Source organism: Papio anubis, chromosome 10, assembly GCF_008728515.1.
Source record: "Papio anubis isolate 15944 chromosome 10, Panubis1.0, whole genome shotgun sequence".
Taxonomy (NCBI): Eukaryota; Metazoa; Chordata; class Mammalia; order Primates; family Cercopithecidae; genus Papio; species Papio anubis.
Genome location: NC_044985.1, coordinates 65,269,276 through 65,286,620, shown reverse-complemented (window position 1 = coordinate 65,286,620; position 17,345 = coordinate 65,269,276). Strand labels below are relative to the sequence as shown.

Genomic DNA, 17,345 nt, shown 5'->3' with positions numbered 1-17,345 from the left:
TGTTTTGAATAAAAACAACTTTTAGTGATGTTGAGGTAGTTTCCTTCTGTTCCTAGTTTCTGTGTGTTTTTGTCATGAGAAAGTGTTGAAATTTGTCAAATACTTTTTCTACATTAATTGAGATAATCATATTTTCCCCTACATCCTGTTAATATGGTATCTTACATTAATTGATTTTCATATGTTTAACCATCCTTGCATTACAGGAATAACTCCTGCATGGCCATGGTGTATAATCTTTTAAAGATGCGATTGAATTTGGTTTGTTAATATTTTGTTGAGGATGTGTGCATCAATATTCATAAAACATATTGTTCTGTAGTTTTTCTATACTGTTTGACTTTGGCATCAGGGTAATACTGACTTCATAGAATGAATTAGGGAGTAACTCTTGAATGACTGTTTTCATGAAGAAGCTTCAATAATCTGAAATGAAATAAATAATTTAGTTCACCTAAGAGTTGTTTTTAAAAGCATATTTATTTTTCTATTAATGTCTCTTTTGAACTATATAAGAATGTATTCTCCTTCCACTCATACATTGATGGCAAGTGTGTAATGTACTCTGTGGCCTGAAAATAAGAATTTTTTGAATAATCTTAAGAGGCCATGCTTTATACTCTGGTAATTGAGAATTACCTGTTTCACAGTAGCTTTTTCTAAAGGTTAATTTCCAGAGAAAAGAGAACATGTTTATTAGGATATATCTCTTAATGAATTCAGTGTATATGAAATTTCTAAATGACATTTTCATATTTTGCATACTAAATAAAATTCATAAGTACAAATATGCAATTCCTAAGTACAAATATAATGCAATTTGGATTTCTAAAAGTAATCTAGTTAAAATATGATCTTAGGATTGATTTTTTTTTGGTCTGAGATTTATGAATCTTGCTTGTTTTTCTGTTAACTCATTTCTTCTTGTTTGCCACATCTATCAGATCAGAGTAGAGGCAACTTGTATAGTTGATGGCACAGTTTAGGGTTAGATGGCACAAGATAGAAATGGATGCTAGACAAAGAGCAGTCACAGAGCGATGTTAGAAATTTCCAGTTCCAGCATCATTGATCAAGAAAACCATGAGAACCCAAGTTGATCAAAGGCAGCCAGCCAATAAAGTTCTGCTCATGGGAGATGAGCTGACGTGACATTACGTTAAAATTGGAAGACCCTCTTACTGAGTGGCTCATGCTTCCCTGCTACCCTCTTTGGGACTTCCAAGATGACTTGATTATTTCAAGAAGGCAAGAACCCACAGAGGCTGTAGTTGAGTTGATCTCTCTGGAAACATAGAGAATATGTATAATTAAATAAAAACACTTTAATAGTGAATCCTTTACAGTGTTATTTCAAATTTATGTCAAGTGATTTAAAAAGTAAAAATAAAAATGAAAATAATTTCAGTGGAAGTAAATTTATTAACATGACCAGATATACATAAAACTTGCATGGTCTTGTCTATAAAATAAGAATATGTCATTTAATTAGAGAGTCAAAGCTCTTTCTTAAACTTAAGGTCTGAGGAACTCTTCTCCCATGGGGCTTATGAAGGGCTAGGCTGAGGTAACTTCCTCAATATATCTTAGTCATAAAACCAAGAGAAAGTAAGAAGCAGAGGACATCACAACAAAGCTCAATTCAGTAAAAGCAATTTTATAGGAGTAGAGGGACTTGTCAAAAACAACAACAACAAAGAACACTGTCCAAATATTTATTCAGCTTAATGAGTGATGTTTTGGTTCGATCTAGGGTTAAAATCTAGACAAATTACAGAGATGAATAAACTACATATCCTTTAGTCTACCATCCTCTGAAAATGTTACTTTTCGAAACTTTGATTTTCATAAGAGCTGGAGGCCCTTAGGGAGTCATTCTCTGGCCTGATCTTGGAGTACAGAGTGATTTTGCTGATTAAAAGCAAATAGATTGACTTTTAAAATCAACTCATACAAACTGTTAAAATCCTCTAATGAGAGTGAAGAAACCTAACCAAGACTGATTGATACATTACTGCTCCATCTCTATACCAAAATGGACTCAGGGAGGCCTATAGGAGATGCCAACTCCTTATCCTACTCCCCACAAAGACGGTTCTTGGCTATCTTCATCAGACACAAATGAATGGTTGAGGCTCCAAAGCTCTCTACCAATTCTTGTGTTACACTGGCACTTTTTAAACTGTTTAAAACATTTTTAATTTTTTTTTGAGACGGAGTCTCACTCTGTCACCCTGGCTTGAGGGCAGTGGCATGATCTTGGCTCACTGAAACCTCCGTCTCCTGGGTTTGAGCAATTCTGTCTGCCTCAGCCTCCTGAGTAGCTAGGATTACAGGCACCTGCCACTACACCTGGCTGATTTTTGTATTTGGTAAAGATGGGGCTTCGCCATGTTGGCCAGGAGGGTCTTGAACTCCTGAGCTCAGACAATCTGCCCACCTCGGCCTTCCAAAGTGCTGGTATTACAGGCATTAGCTACCACACCTGGCTGGCACTTCTCTTTTAAAATTAATATCTCAAGAAGTTTTTTCTTTAAGAATCTTCTTTCAATTACAGGTCCATGTAGTTCTGGTATTCATTAAAGTGCCTATCCCAGGGGTTTTGGTATGTTGTGTTTCAGTTTTCATGTTTCAATTTTTTTTGATTTATGCATTAATTTTGTTTATTCAAAATTTAGGTGCAAGTTGTTTAGTTTACATGTATCTGTGTAGTTTTGAGAATTCGTCTTGTTCTTCATTTCTAATTTTATTTCATTATGACCTCAGAAGATGCTTGATATGATTTTGATTTTTTTTATCTTATTGAGACATGACTTACGACTATGTGGTCAATTTTAGAGAATGTTCCATGTACAGATGTGAAAAATGTATATTCTGTGTTGTTGGGTGGAATATTCTGCAGATGTCTGTCAGGTCCATTTGGTCAAGAGCCTGATTTAAGTCCAGAGTATACCTTTGTTAGTTTTCTGCTGTGGTGATCTGTCTAGTGCTGTCAGTGGGGTGTTGAAGTCCCCCACTATTCTTGTATTGCTATCTTTTTCTGTAGGTCTAGTAGTATTTGTTTTATGAACCTGGGTGCTCCAACATTGAGTGCATATTTATGTAGGATAGTTACATTTTCTGGTTGAATTGAACCCTTTATCATTATATAATGCCCTCCTTTGTCTGTTTTTGATGTTGGTTTAATGTCTGTTTCTTCTCATACAAGTGTAGCAACATCTGTTCTGTTTAAATTTTCTATTTGCATGCTAGATCTTTCTGCATCCCTTCACTTTGAGCCTGTGGTTGTCATTACATGTGAGATAAGTCTCTTGAATTCAGCAGAAGGTTGGGTCATTTAAAAAATCTAATTTGCCTCTCTGGGTCCTTTAAGTGGAGCATTTAGGCCATTTATGTTCTAGGTTAATATTGATATTTGAGGTTTTGTTCCTATACATTTGATATTTGAGTATTGTTACGTAGTTGCTTTCTAGTCTCAATTGCATAATTGCTCTATAAGATATCTGAACTTTGTATTTTTGTGTGCTTATATGGTAGCAAGTATTGTTTTTTGGTTTCCATGTTTAGAACTCCTTTGAGTATTTCTTGTATGGCAGGTGTGGTGGTGACAAATTCCCTTAGTGTTTGCTTGCCTGGGAAAGACTCTATTTCTCCTTCATTTATGGAGCTTAGTTTGGCAGATTATGAAATTCTTGGCTGGCTTTTTTTTTTTTCTTTAAGGAGGCTAAAAATAGGCCCCTGATCTCTCTTGCTTATAAGGTTTCTGCTGAGAAGTCATCTATTAGTCTGATGGGATTTGCTTTGTAGGTAATTTGGCCCTTTTCTTTAGATGCCTTTCAGATTTTTTCTTTGGTGTTGACCTTGCATAGTCTGATGGCCTATATTCCTTGGGGATGGTCATCTTGTATCTTGCAGGTGTTTTCTGAATTTCTTGCATCTGGATGTCAACCTCTCTAGCAAGATTAGGGAAGTTTTCCTGAATTATTGCCTCAAATATGTTTTCCAATTTTCTTACTTCTTCTTCTTCTCCATCAAGAATACCAATAAGTCATAGGTTTGGTTGCTTTACATAATCCCGTATTTCTCAAAGGCTTTGCTCATTTTTCAGATTCTTTCTTTTTGTCTAACTGGGTTAATTTAAAAGGCTGGTATTCAAGCTCTGAAATCTTGTCTTCTGCTTGGTGTAGTTTATTATTAAAGCTTCAAAATGTTGTTGTTTTTTGTCTTTGTTTTTTTTTTTTTTTTGAGATGGAGTCTCACTCTGTTGCCCAGGCTGGAGTGCAGTGGCATGGTCTCGACTCACTGCAATCTCTGCTTCCTGGGTTCAAGTGATTCTCCTGCCTCACCTTCTGGAGTAGCTGGGATTACAGGTGCATGCCACCACATTTGGCTAATTTTTGTATTTTTAGTAGAGACGAGGTTTTGCCATGTCATCTGGGCTCGTCTCGAACTCCTGAACTCAGGTGATTCACCCACCTTGGCCTCCCAAAGTGCTGTGATTAAAGGTGTGAGTCACCATGCCTGGCCTGCTTCCAAGTGTATTTTGATGTTCCCTTTAGTGAGTTTTTCAATTCCAAAAGTTCTATTTGGTTTTATATTAATATGGCTATCTCATGTTTCATATCCTGCACTGTTTTCTGGTTTATTTGAGATGGATTTTAAATTTCTCTTGGATCTCACTGAGTTTCCTTGCAGTACATATTTTGTTTTTTTAATCTGTCATTTCAAAGTTTTCAATTGGTTAGGGTCCATTGCTATAGAGCTAGTGTAATTCTTTAGAGGTATGAAGACACTTTTTTTTGTAGTGTTGGAGTTCTTGGGCTGATTCCTTCTCATCTAAGGGAGCTGTTGCTTCTTATTTTTGAATTTCCTATTGGTTGGACAGGACTCAAACGTTTTTTTTTTTTTCCTTGAAAGTATGACTATGGTGTATGTTGTGTGTGATCATTCGACTTTGTTTCTGGGTGCTTTCAAGGGGCCAAGGCTCTTTATGGATTCCGTGGGTGTGGTAGCTTTCTTAGATGCTGCTTGTTGTAGCAATGTATTGGATATATGAGCTGACACACATATCCAATATCCACATAGCCCCATGTGGGGCTGAGGGTGCAGAAGTCTCAGGAAGCTTATTTTGTGGAGTAGCACTAAGCCTTTCTGGTAGTGGGCTTTTTATTTGATAGTACAGTGCAGGCTGCAATACAGTAGGTGGCACTTAAAAAATAAGAGCCAGCTTGCCCTCAGTTAGGCTGATGTCCAGTAGAAGCACCTGTCCTGACAGGGGAGTGGCAGGAAGAGATTGTGCTGAGGCCTTTGGGGTCACTGGTTGGGGGGCAGGGGGAGGTGCACTAGCTCCTTATCCAGTGCTGGCAGGAAAGTGATCTGCTTTTCTATCATACCCCATCACAGGGCTCATGACCTTCAGTTCATAAAGATTTTATCCTTTGGTTCCTAGCTGTAGCGTGGCTGTAGGTTATGCATATGCCCCTCTGAAGACAACCACCAAAATGGTCTTGGGGCAGAGCCTCTTCCCCCAGTCTAGGCAAGCAACTCCATGACTCGTATGTCCTCCATTGCTGGGACGCTGCTGCTCTGTGTAGGGATGGGGAGTTGGGCCCCACCCTTTATGTAAGCCTAAGTAGCATTGGCTCACTTTCAGCAGGGGTGGAGCCATCTTGAAAAACATGAAAAACTCTTTCTTCAAGTACCTGTGCTGGCTCCCAATGGGAAGAACCACTGCTGCATCTTCAACAGTGTATGGGGTGGGAGGGTATTGCCAGAGATGACCCCTTCTCCGTATCCATTCCTTGACATGGTGTTGCCCCCTTTAGCGATTGGCACTGTGCCCACCTTTCCTTTGTCCCAAAGAGGTTTTGGCAAGTTGTGCCCCTCTCCCTTATAGGTGACCTACACTGGGGGTTAGATCTTCAGAGGTTCCACAGCACCCTGGGAACTTGCACCCTGGGCTTTCCAAAGTCAGAACAGGTTATGGGGTTTGTTTGCAGGGGATCTGGTGCTACAGAGATTCAAGGGTGGAGAATCCCTGGGCAGAGCAGAGGCCCACGACTGGTGCACAAGCAATATGGTGACCACCATCTCAGTTTGGGTCTGAGGGGAGTATGGGAACACCTGCAGGAGCTGGCCACCCAGTTCTCTATCCCTGGGAAATTCCCAAATTGCCACCAATAACATTGCCCTGGGTCATAAGGGTGGGGCCCTGAGTTCTTTGGGGGTTGATCTCTGCCAGACTCTAGCTGCTTTTCCTTTCTGCACCCCAGCTTCTTCCCATGGGCACTCCAGAAGGTCCTGGCTCTCTTTCCCCAGTTTTCCATTAGAAACTTGTCCATTTGACAGTAACTTTGATCTTCTTTCTAAGAAGAATTGGCATCCAAGGTCTGTGGTCAGCCATGTTAGAAAAAAGAAAAAGAAAAAAACTAGTTTGTATTAAATTCTGAAAAACTAGTGACACTGTTTAACTCTTCAAAGGATTGTTAAGAAAAGAAAATCTTTTTAAACCAAACTCCTAATTTTATCAAAATTGTAACTGAAAATATAAATGTATGAAAACATAGTTATTATGTAAAATTTGCTTAATAAAAGAATAGGAAAAACTACTATTTATCTTGGACCGAGAGCATGTTAGTTTGACCTTTGAACCCTTTCTACTCTTGTAAGTAGTGGTGGGAAAAATTCATTGTAGGAGTCTGCAGACATAACAAACTATCATTAGACTGCCAAGACCTCCACATAATAAAGCAAGCAGAGAATGTCACATAAGTATGTTAAAAATGATCAAAAAAAGAGAAATTGAAAACATAAATAGGGTGCTATCAAAAAAGGATAGCATTTATGTTATGACATATGTACACATGAATATCACTTCTTAGAATTTCATCCTTCTTAGGACTTATTCCTGAGTCTGAGGATTGAGAGGTTCTGATAAAACAGGTCTGAGTGGGTTCCAGGCACGGGCTTTCTTTAAAAGTCTCTCCAGGGATTCTAATATGTTGCCAGGACCAAGAACCATGGATAGCCAAGATCTCAGCAGCGCAGTTTGATTGAATGAACTTATGTAGAACCCTGAATGCCACACTTAACCAAAGAAAGCTTTCCAGGGATTAATTATAGGTGACAGAACATGCTATATTCTTATTAAATATTGTTAAAAGTTAACCAATACCCATTCCTGATTCATGTAAAGTTCTCACTTATTTTCCAAGAGTTTTACTGTATGACTGGTTTATGGGATCCTTGGAAAATGTTGACAGACATGGCAAAGGTTCCTGCAGTGTTTCTCTTTGTCCATCAACAGCCCTAGCTCATAACCTCTACCCTTTCAGCTGAAAGCAATTAGCTCTTCAGAAATGATTCATTCTATTTATACTTGGGATAAGTAACATCAGACAGTCTTCCCCAGGGCTTCTCACGGGCCCTGGTGGCATTTTTATTCTAAGGGAGGGATACATTTTTATATGTAATTGGTCATAATTATACTAAAAACAAGTAATTGGTGTCTTATACAAGAAAAGTGTATTTCTGCTTTAGTCATTGACAGAGTATCCTGAGAACAGGAGTTAAGAAGTACATTCATTGTTATCTTATTTCTATTTCAAATTCTTTTGCTAGGAAGAGGCCCTTTTCACTGTACTTTGTATAACAAAACTTCTTTGGGAAAACAATTTAAATAAACTTTGTCAGATCTTATTATGTGATTATATTCAAAATGCTAATTGAAGATTCTCTAAATATTTTCAGTAAAATGTTGAATTAAGTTTTCATGCTGTTAAATAAGTTAACATTTCTTCCTTTACTGAAGTCATTATTATAAAATTTAAATCCTAATGATAATAGCTGACGTTTATTAAGCATTTAGTATGTACCCTTTTTTTGCTAGCAACTTTTATGAATTATCTCATTAAATCTTCATTATAATAGCATCAAGAACTACACATATGTTTTCATGTAAGAAGGGAAATAAAATTATGAGTTTTGCTGTGAGGTTTGAAGAATGAAAACAATGCATGACTTAGAAAATAGTATAATTAAGTGAATTTTATTATTATCAAAAATCATCTCTTAGTTTATAAATGAAAAAACTAAGGCTTAAATAATGTAAAAATCAGTTAACAAGGTTAAACAACTGGTAGGTGGTAGAGGGAGCTGGGAACAAATCTGTACCTGTCTGAATCTGGAGCAGGAACCCTTAACTGATGTGTCATTCCAGCAGGTCATCAGTTACTCTACAATACCTATTAAGTATACTTTATTTACCATATTTAGATTTATAGAAGATTTAGACTCTACTGTAAAAACAAGGACTTCAGACACCTATTAGAAAGTATCCATATCATCTTGTTTGAAAATTGTCCCTCTCTAGTGTTCTTTTCTAAACATAATGATTCAGAACTCCAAACTCTTGAAGTAGGCAACCTTTAGGGTCAGCGTTAATAATTTCTCAATATTTAAAAAAGTTTCCTCATGACTGTCACTATTATTGAGATTTCTCAAATGCCTTGGCCTGAATTGGGTGTGCACTATGAAAAAAAAAAAAAAAAAAGGCAGACATTTCTTTTTGTTAACCTAAAGGAATTTTAAAAACACATATAAATACACTGATTTGTGACAGATTACCAGACTTTATGTTTAGCAGGATTTCCTAAGCAAAACACAAATTCTGTAAATCTACAGAATTAGATAAAACATTGACTCAATCCTTAGATGAGAGTATAATGGATTGTCACTTAATAACTTTTTTCACTGATAATAAATGGTATAAAAAGTAATGAAGTTCTACTCTCACAGTATGAATAAATAGGAAATACATAATATTTTAAATTAGGCAACAAATCGTTAAGCCCTTTAGCATTCATTAGACTATCATTAATGATAATAAAATTGTGTGGTATTTATACAGATATTATATGTTACTCCAGGAATTTTATTATAATTGTGTATGAATATATTTGTTGTTTGAGGCAGGTAGTTGGATATTTGCAGTGGCTGTATGCTGAAGCATTCTGGTAATAGTTTTCAAATCAACCATTTCTTTCTCCTTGTCTATCATCTTTAAAGCAAAGGCACCTTTTTTTTTTTAACTATATTTTTTGAAAAAATACATTTGGTGTAAAATTATATATTTTGAAAAATGTTCATTTTCTGTTTTTACTAGTTTCACACCTTTGTTATTTTTTCAATGGAAAGAGCAGAAATAGGCAAAAGTGAAGCCTGTGTGTGTGGTCAGGTTCCTGGGCCCTTCATAGCATCTAATGCCAAGCTGTGTTCTCTTGTATGTCAGTGCCTTCTCACTTGCTAATTAAGTGACAGAGCTAGGGACTTCCCTCTGTCTAGAATGCCCCTCATCTCTTGTTTGCCCAGCGAAACCTAGTTTGAAGTTCAAGGTCTGATACAAACCAGGTGATCCTCTGCAAAACTAACTGTACCTGAGCAAACCAGGCACTTACTCTTTTATATGTTCCTGGCACTGCTGATACTCTGATAGAAAATATCATCACTTAATGCTAATTGTGGGCTCACAAAGGGTATACTTTTACTGTAAGAAGACTGTAACTCTTCTTAGCACAGAGATTATTAAGTACTTGAAACAGAGTTTCACATATAAGTGTTCAATACTTTTTTTTTTTTAATTTCTAACACTTGGCACAGTGCCTAGCTCAGTAAATGTTGGTGAAGTGAACTGAGTATACTGCTTACCTGTTATGTGGTAGGGATTATTCTAGTTGCTTCTGTTATAAACCAACTCATTTAGTCCTTATCACAACACTTTTATTGTGGTCAATATTTTTTAATCCTCACAGATGGCTAAGGAATCAGAACTCTGAGAGATTGGTTGAGTTGCTTTGGATCGAGTGCTAAGAAAGCGGTAGAACAAGATTCCTATCCAGGTATTCTAATTCTAAAACACACTGGTGTGTGTGTGTTTTTTTTTTTTTTTTTTTGGTTACAGTAGTGTTTTCTTGAAAGGCAGGGTATAACTGACTATGCTGTATATTTGGGACTAAGTATATTATTGTCAAGTATATTAAAAATGTCATAACACTGGAAAGGAGTCCATCAATGGGCTATGCAGGTTGAAGGATTTGTAGATGAGAAACTGATAAATTTGGTTAGCAAGGAAAGCCATCTAGTTGTGAACCCTTGATATCGGCAAAAGAGAGGGTCCTTTGAAACCTAAGGGAACAGAACTTTCCTATTCTCAAAGTTCGGAGCAGAATAGGTAGGCTCCAGACAGTCTAATGCCCAACTTTTACCAGTGGTGTTTTAGTTTTTTTTTTTTTTTTTCCAAAAGGAAATAATGTAATTATTTATATACTTCTGAATTGTCTATCTTATCAAAAATAAAAAATTTCATTTTGTAGTACATACAGAATCAAAAGACTTTCACGTCCTAACTCCACAAATGTTTATTTTGAAGCTCTTTAAACTGTTTACCACAGATATTAGTAAATCTGTCAGAAATGAGGTGACTTACTTATCCTTGTCCCACCAGATAGGTGGGAAGGATGATCACACTAGATAGCATGGATGGGTCCTCTATTTATCTCCTTATACTTGAATGGAAAATACATCATTCAGATTAATCAATCAGTCATTGTGACTGATAGAATTTTTATATGGATAAGCTGAGTTTGGTTCCTGGCTTTACCACTTACTTGGGATCTTTATGTCTTCTATGGTCTCCTATCTGTAAAGTGAAGTTGATAATGCCAATGTTGCTTAAATATGTAATGTATGCAAAGCAGCAGGTACTCAATAAAGGGTAACTCTTACTATTATTGTATAGCTCTCCAGCTATGTGTTGAGCTTCTATAGAATCCATAGCCCCAAACTCTTTAGCCCTTTGAGACCAAGATTAAGCATTGTCTTTCCAGAAGAGAGGGTGAGAGAGAGTGGCATTATACTAATAGAATTCATCATTATCACCATCATCATCATGATTTCTTGGTGTGTCATGGAATGTGCTGTGTTTCACATTACCAACAGATGTTAATTTTCACAACATCCCTGAGACAAGAAACTATTATTACATTTTACAGATAAGGTCGCGCAGCTATGAAGTTGTGGAATTGGGATTCAAACCCAGGCAGTCTGTCCCCACTGTCCATGTTCTTAACCCACCATGCTCTCCTGACACTTGAAAAGTTAGGAGGCATACTCAATAGCTTGTAGTGTTGCTGCAAAGAGAATCTAATTTTAAATCCAGTGAAGTTTATTAGTTGCTGTCTTTGATATGCCATTCAGATTGTGCTATCCTTATGACGCCTACCTTGGTTGTATATGTAACTAGGCATCAAATATATAAACACTCAAAAAGTGATAGGTGCCAATAAAATATTTTACAGTTAATACTTATGTAATCTGTGTTCTATATGTTTGAGGGCTGGTTCCAAAATATTCTATATTTGGCTTTTAGTTAAAACAATATGCTTTGCTCATATTAATTATACAGTTGATACCATTCTCATGTTGGTAACATGTCTGTAAGTAACAGTTGAAATTGATCTGGCAATTTTAGAGTTGTCAGACCCAGGAGATGAGAGAAAAATTTAAAATGTTTATAACATTACATCAGCTAAGTCAAGAGAGAGAAAGAGAAAGATGATTCAAATTTCTTGTACTGGTGGATGTAAGTGCTTGGAACTGAAATAAAGGAGAAGGTGTAGGGAGGGAGAAAGATAAGTCTTCCCTTTACGCAAGTTGAAATTGAGTTTCCTTTGAGGTATAGAGGTGAAACATTTTAAGAAGCTCCTTAAAACTCTCTAATGTGGGTTTTCAACCTGTTTCCATCAATTTGGCAACATTTCCTCACTTTTTGGCACAAGAGAATATTCTAGGTTTATCTCACACCTTCTTTGTTCCGGCCCAGGAATCAGCCATTTCTCTAAGAAACTCTGGTTCCTTTTGGTGGGAAACAGTACTGGGAAACCAAGATCTGGGAGCTGAATATACTCCTAGTGATTAGGAGGTCATAACTTGTAGACTCTTGCAGCCGACGGAGTTAGGACATATTTATTAGAAATCATGAGTTTATATTGATCTTGCCAGGATCTGTCCAATCCTACAAGGTTCTTCCCCGAGTCCCTCCTTTCTCTTTGTGTATCCTTTCTTCCATATTAAGAACTGGGGCTCCCAACAACAAGGCATCTGCCCATTTGCCCAATCGTATGATGTATAAAAACTAGTTTCAGAAAAGTGGCAGCCAAACCACTAAGAAAAATAAACTTGCTGAAATGAGTTCAAGATTTATTGGCAGCTCTTCTTTTGGCCCCCTAGACTGAAAGTATGTATTTCAAGTATTGTGCTCAAAAGTTACTTGGGTTAGCTTTTTCCACCTTTCATAATAGTAATATTTACTTGAAATACAGTTGGCTTAGTTTCCATATTCAGTTTGTTTTTTTCTATTTCATTAATTTCATTATATATATTTAATATGTAGGACATTAACATGTCCCCAAAAGAGGAAAACACTCCTTCCTGTGTCATTTTCACCTCATCTCTCTTACCCCTTATAGGTACGCACTGGTTTCTGGTTTATCTTATACTCCTTTTTGAAAAGTTACCATATATATGTATGTTTTTAAAATTTTTATTTATTTTTTTACACAAAAGGTAACATGCAGTATATACTTTGCCACTTTCCTTTTAAACTTAACAGTGTATACTGGAAATCACTCCATATCATGTTACAGAGAGCTTCCTTATATTTTTTAATAGCTGCATAAGACTTCATTGTGTTGTCTGTACCGTATTTTATTTACTCCCCCATGTGTGGACATTTTGACTGTTTCTAGTATCTGCAATTACTAATAATGCTGCAGAAAACTTTGTGCGTATTGTATCTTGGTAAATTTCTAGATGAGGATTTCTAGGTTAAAGGTTAAGCACATGTGTAGTTTTGTTAGATATTGATAAATTCCTTTCCATGGGGTTTATAACATTTTTTTTTATATTTACCAGCAATGTATAAAAGTGTCCATTTCTTCAAAGCCTCACCAACAGATTGTATGTTTTATGTACTTTTATGTTTTAGAATTTTTCCAATGTGATGGGTAAACAATGGTATATCAATATAGTTTTAATTTACATTAAAGTTGAGCATCTTTTCATGTTCAGCTAGTCTCAGGGCTATTCTTAATATCTTGTGAGTTGTCTTTCATATTATTTTCCCATATTCCATAATACTTCTGGTCTTTTTCCTCCTCAATTCTTACAAGTTCTTTATATTTCAGGAATATTAGCTGTTTTATTTGATATGTCACACATATTTTTCTCCCAATATATAATTTTTCTCTTATAACGATTTTTTTTCATGCAAAGTTTTTAATTAAAACCTTTTATGGGCCCAGGTGCAGTGGCTCACACCTGTAATTCCAGCACTTTGAAAAGCTGAGGTGGGCAGATCATTTAAGGCCAGGAGTTCGAGACTAGCTTGACCAACACAATGAAACCCTGTCTCTACTAAAAATAGAAAAAAATTAGCTGGACTTGGTGGCACATGCTTGTAATCCCAGCTACTCAGGAGGCTGAGGCATGAGAATCACTTGACCCCAGCGGGTGGAGGTTGCAATGAGTCAAGATCATGCCACTACACTCCAGAGTGGGCAACAGAGTGAGACTCTGTCTCAAAATTCAATAAATATATAAACAAAACCATTATGGGCCAGGTGCAGTGGCTCATCCCTATAATCTCAGCACTTTGGGAGGTCGAGGTGGGTGGATCATTTGAGCCAAGGAACTGGAGACCAGCCTGGGCAACATGGGAAAACCCCATCTCTAAAAAAACCCCCAAAAATTAGCTGGGTGTGGTAGCATACACCAGTAGTCCCAGTTACTCAGGCGGGTCATATGAGCCTGGGGAGGTCAAGGCTACAATGAGCAGTGATGGTGCCATTGCACTCCAGCCTAGGCAACAGAGTGAGACCATTTCTCTAAATACATACATACCTTTTATGGAGTTAAATTTACACACTTTTTCGTTATTGCCTCTGGCTTTTGCATTTTAGTAAGACTTTCTTTACACTCAACTTGTAGATATTCGCCCATGTTTTCTTCTAGTACTTGTATAGTTGAATTTTAGATCTCTAGTCCATTTGGAGTTTATTTTGTGTATGGCAGAAGGTATTGATCCTATCTTTTTCCAAATAGTTGTTATCCAGTTGTTCAAAAAAAAAGTTGCTAAAAAGTCCATCTTTGTCCCAGATAGACTGGAACAAAATGAATTAAAGACTTAAATATAAATATTTCTATTTGTGTATTCCTTCTTCCTAGAAAGAGAACACAGGTGGAAAGCTTCATGCCATTGAATACCTCAAGCCATTGGTCTGGCAATATACGAAAAGTGGAAAAAGCTAACCCAAGTAACTTTTGAACACAATACTTGAAATATATACTTTCGGGCAGGGCGCGGTGGCTCAAGCCTGTAATCCCAGTACTTTGGGAGACGGAGACGGGCGGATCACGAGGTCAGGAGATCGAGACCACCCTGGCTAACATGGTGAAACCCCGTCTCTACTAAAAAATACAAAAAACTAGCTGGGCAAGGTGGTGGGCGCCTGTACTCCCAACTTCTCGGGAGGCTGAGGCAGGAGAATGGCGTAAACCCGGGAGGCGGAGCTTGCAGTGAGCGGAGATCCGGCCACTGCACTCCAGCCTGGGCGACAGAGCGAGACTCCGTCTCAAAAAAAAAAAAAAAAAAAAAAAAAAAAAAGAAGTGAAAAAGAAATATATACGTTCAGTCTAGGGGGCCAAGAAAAGAGTGGCCAATAAATCTTGAACTCATTTCAGCAAGTTTATTTTTCTTAGTTGTCTGGCTGCCACTTTTCTGAAACTGGTTTTTATACATCATACGATTGGGCAAATGGGCAGATGCCTTGTTGTTGGGAGCCCCAGTTCTTAACATGGAAGAAAGGATACACAAATAGAAATATTTATATTTAAATCTGGCAATCATTTTTAAGATGTAAACTTAAAAGAACAGGCAACAAAAGCAAAAATAGGTACGTCGGATTTCATCAAACCCAAAAGCTCTGCACAGCAAAGGAAACAGCTGAGTGAAGAGGCAACCTATGGAATGGGAGAAATTACTTCTAAGTCACACATCTGACAGAGGGTTAATATCCAAGGTATATAAAGAACTGCAACAGCTCAACAGCAAGAAAACAAATAACATGAATAAAAAATGAGTGAAGGGTCTGAATAGACATTTCTCTAAAGAAGACATACCAATGAACAACATGGAAAAATGCTCAACATCACTAACCATCAGGGAAATGCAAATTAAAACCACAATGGGATGTCACCTCACACTTGTTAGACTGGCTGTTATCAGAAAGACAAAAGATAAGTATTGGTGGGGTGTGGAGAAAAAGAACTCTAGCACACTGTTAGTGGCAGTGTAAATTAGTATAGCCATGATGGAAAAGAGAATGGAGGTTCCTGAAACAGTTAAAAGTAGAACTACCATATGATCCAGCAATTCTACTACTGGGAATATATCCAAAGGAAATGAAATCAGTATATTGAAGAGATCTGTATTTTAATGATTATTGCAGCATTATTCCCAATAGCCAAGATAAGGAATCAATCTAAGTATATATCAGTGATAAAGAAAATGTGGTGTGTATTCACAATGGGATATCATTCAGCCTTTGAAGAGAAGGAAATCCTGTCATTTGCCACAACACAGTTGAACCTGGAGGTTGTTAGCTGAGTGTAATAAGCCAGGCACCAAAAGAAAAATAACATGATTTTTCTTATATGTGGAATTTTAAAAAGTTGAACTAATGGAAATAGAATAGAATGGTAGTGACCAGGGGTATGTGATAGGCTGAGGGATCAAGGAGATGTTGGTCACAGGATACATGATTTCCATTAGATAGAAGGAAGAAATTCAAGAGGTCTATTGGATACCATGGTGACTATAGTTAAAGTATACTTGAAAATTGTTAAGAGTAGATTTTCTGTTCATACCACAAAATGATAAGTATGTGAGATAATGCATATGTACATTGGCTCAATTTAGCCATTTCACAAGGTATATATATTTCAAAACAACATGATGTACATGATAAATATATAGTTTATTTTCAATTAAAAATTTTAAACTCTCTAATTGGTCTTCAACATATACTACACCAGTCTTTTCACTACTCTTTATAATGGAACATATGTTCTTAGAATGCTAAAATGTATTTCTTTGGAGGCCCTGCAAATAACTAAAAATTTTTCTAAAAAGCCATACCTAATTACTTACATATGATCCAGAAAGGATACTTTGAAAAAGCTTTTTAACTGATAAAATCATTAAGGTAAAACATATTCGTAAAAGTATTCTCTAATATTTTTATAATTTTCTAGTTCATGAAGGATTAAATGTACAATTATCTCACTTGAACTGGATTTTTTATGAGGTTAATTGTATTTAAATGCTAATTATTTTAACCAATTTTGTGGTTGACTTCTATGTAGAATAGGGAAAATAAATTCCTAAAGTCAGTTACATTTATCTCTTTTCAGTCTGGATTTTTAATTAGGAAAAGTGATATAGTTAAATAGTTCTACTCTATAGCATCTTCTAAAATGAGTAAAAATTCATTATATCAGGATAAAAAATGATAAAGATATATGGATGACACGTTTGGCTGAATTTTTCTTCTTTCTTTCTTCACTGTTCTCTTACTGTCTATTTAAATAGCCTTAGCTCTTTTATCATTTAAATTCTGAAGTATTGAGGTGATTATTCCGGCAGCAGGTGATTCTTTCTACTAATTACTGTTCAATCAGTTTTAGCTATTAGAAATAGAGATAAGTTTACATTGCTGGGCTGCATGTAAATTTAGAAGTTACATGGCTTTGTTTTTACTTTGATTTACAGCATTAAAATTATTTTCATCTGTATATGTAAAGATCTGCATCTATAAGCTTTTGTGGATAATAAGGTGAAATTGATGCATTTTAATATAAATTGCCAATATAAAATATCTCTAACTCAGACCTCTACTGGAAAGTTGTCAAATCTTATGTAGGAAAGGCTTTTACCATCACTGTTACACATTAACTGGGCATAGTTTAATATTAATAGCTCCTGAGACTTGTGGTTAACTGAGGTTTCTATTTCCTGTGTTTGGGTTTTATCTTTGCAACAACTTGGTTGCTTTTCTGTGTAAAATAGTGGTGAATATACACAAGAGTATGACAAGGTTCTGGGCTCTTAACTTTGATGAACACCATGCCATTCCCATCGTGCTGCACTCAAAACAGCACAGATGTGAGTCTGGGAGTGGCGTCCCTGCCGCTCTCAGGAGCCTTTGTTTGGAGAACACCCTGATTAACCC

General features: G+C 36.4%; 1 protein-coding gene across 4 annotated transcripts in view; it reads left to right on the top strand.

Annotated features, from left to right (window-relative positions):
* Positions 1 to 17,345, top strand: part of CERKL (ceramide kinase like) — a 127,680-nt gene that overhangs the window by 53,675 nt on the left and 56,660 nt on the right. The window lies entirely within an intron of this gene.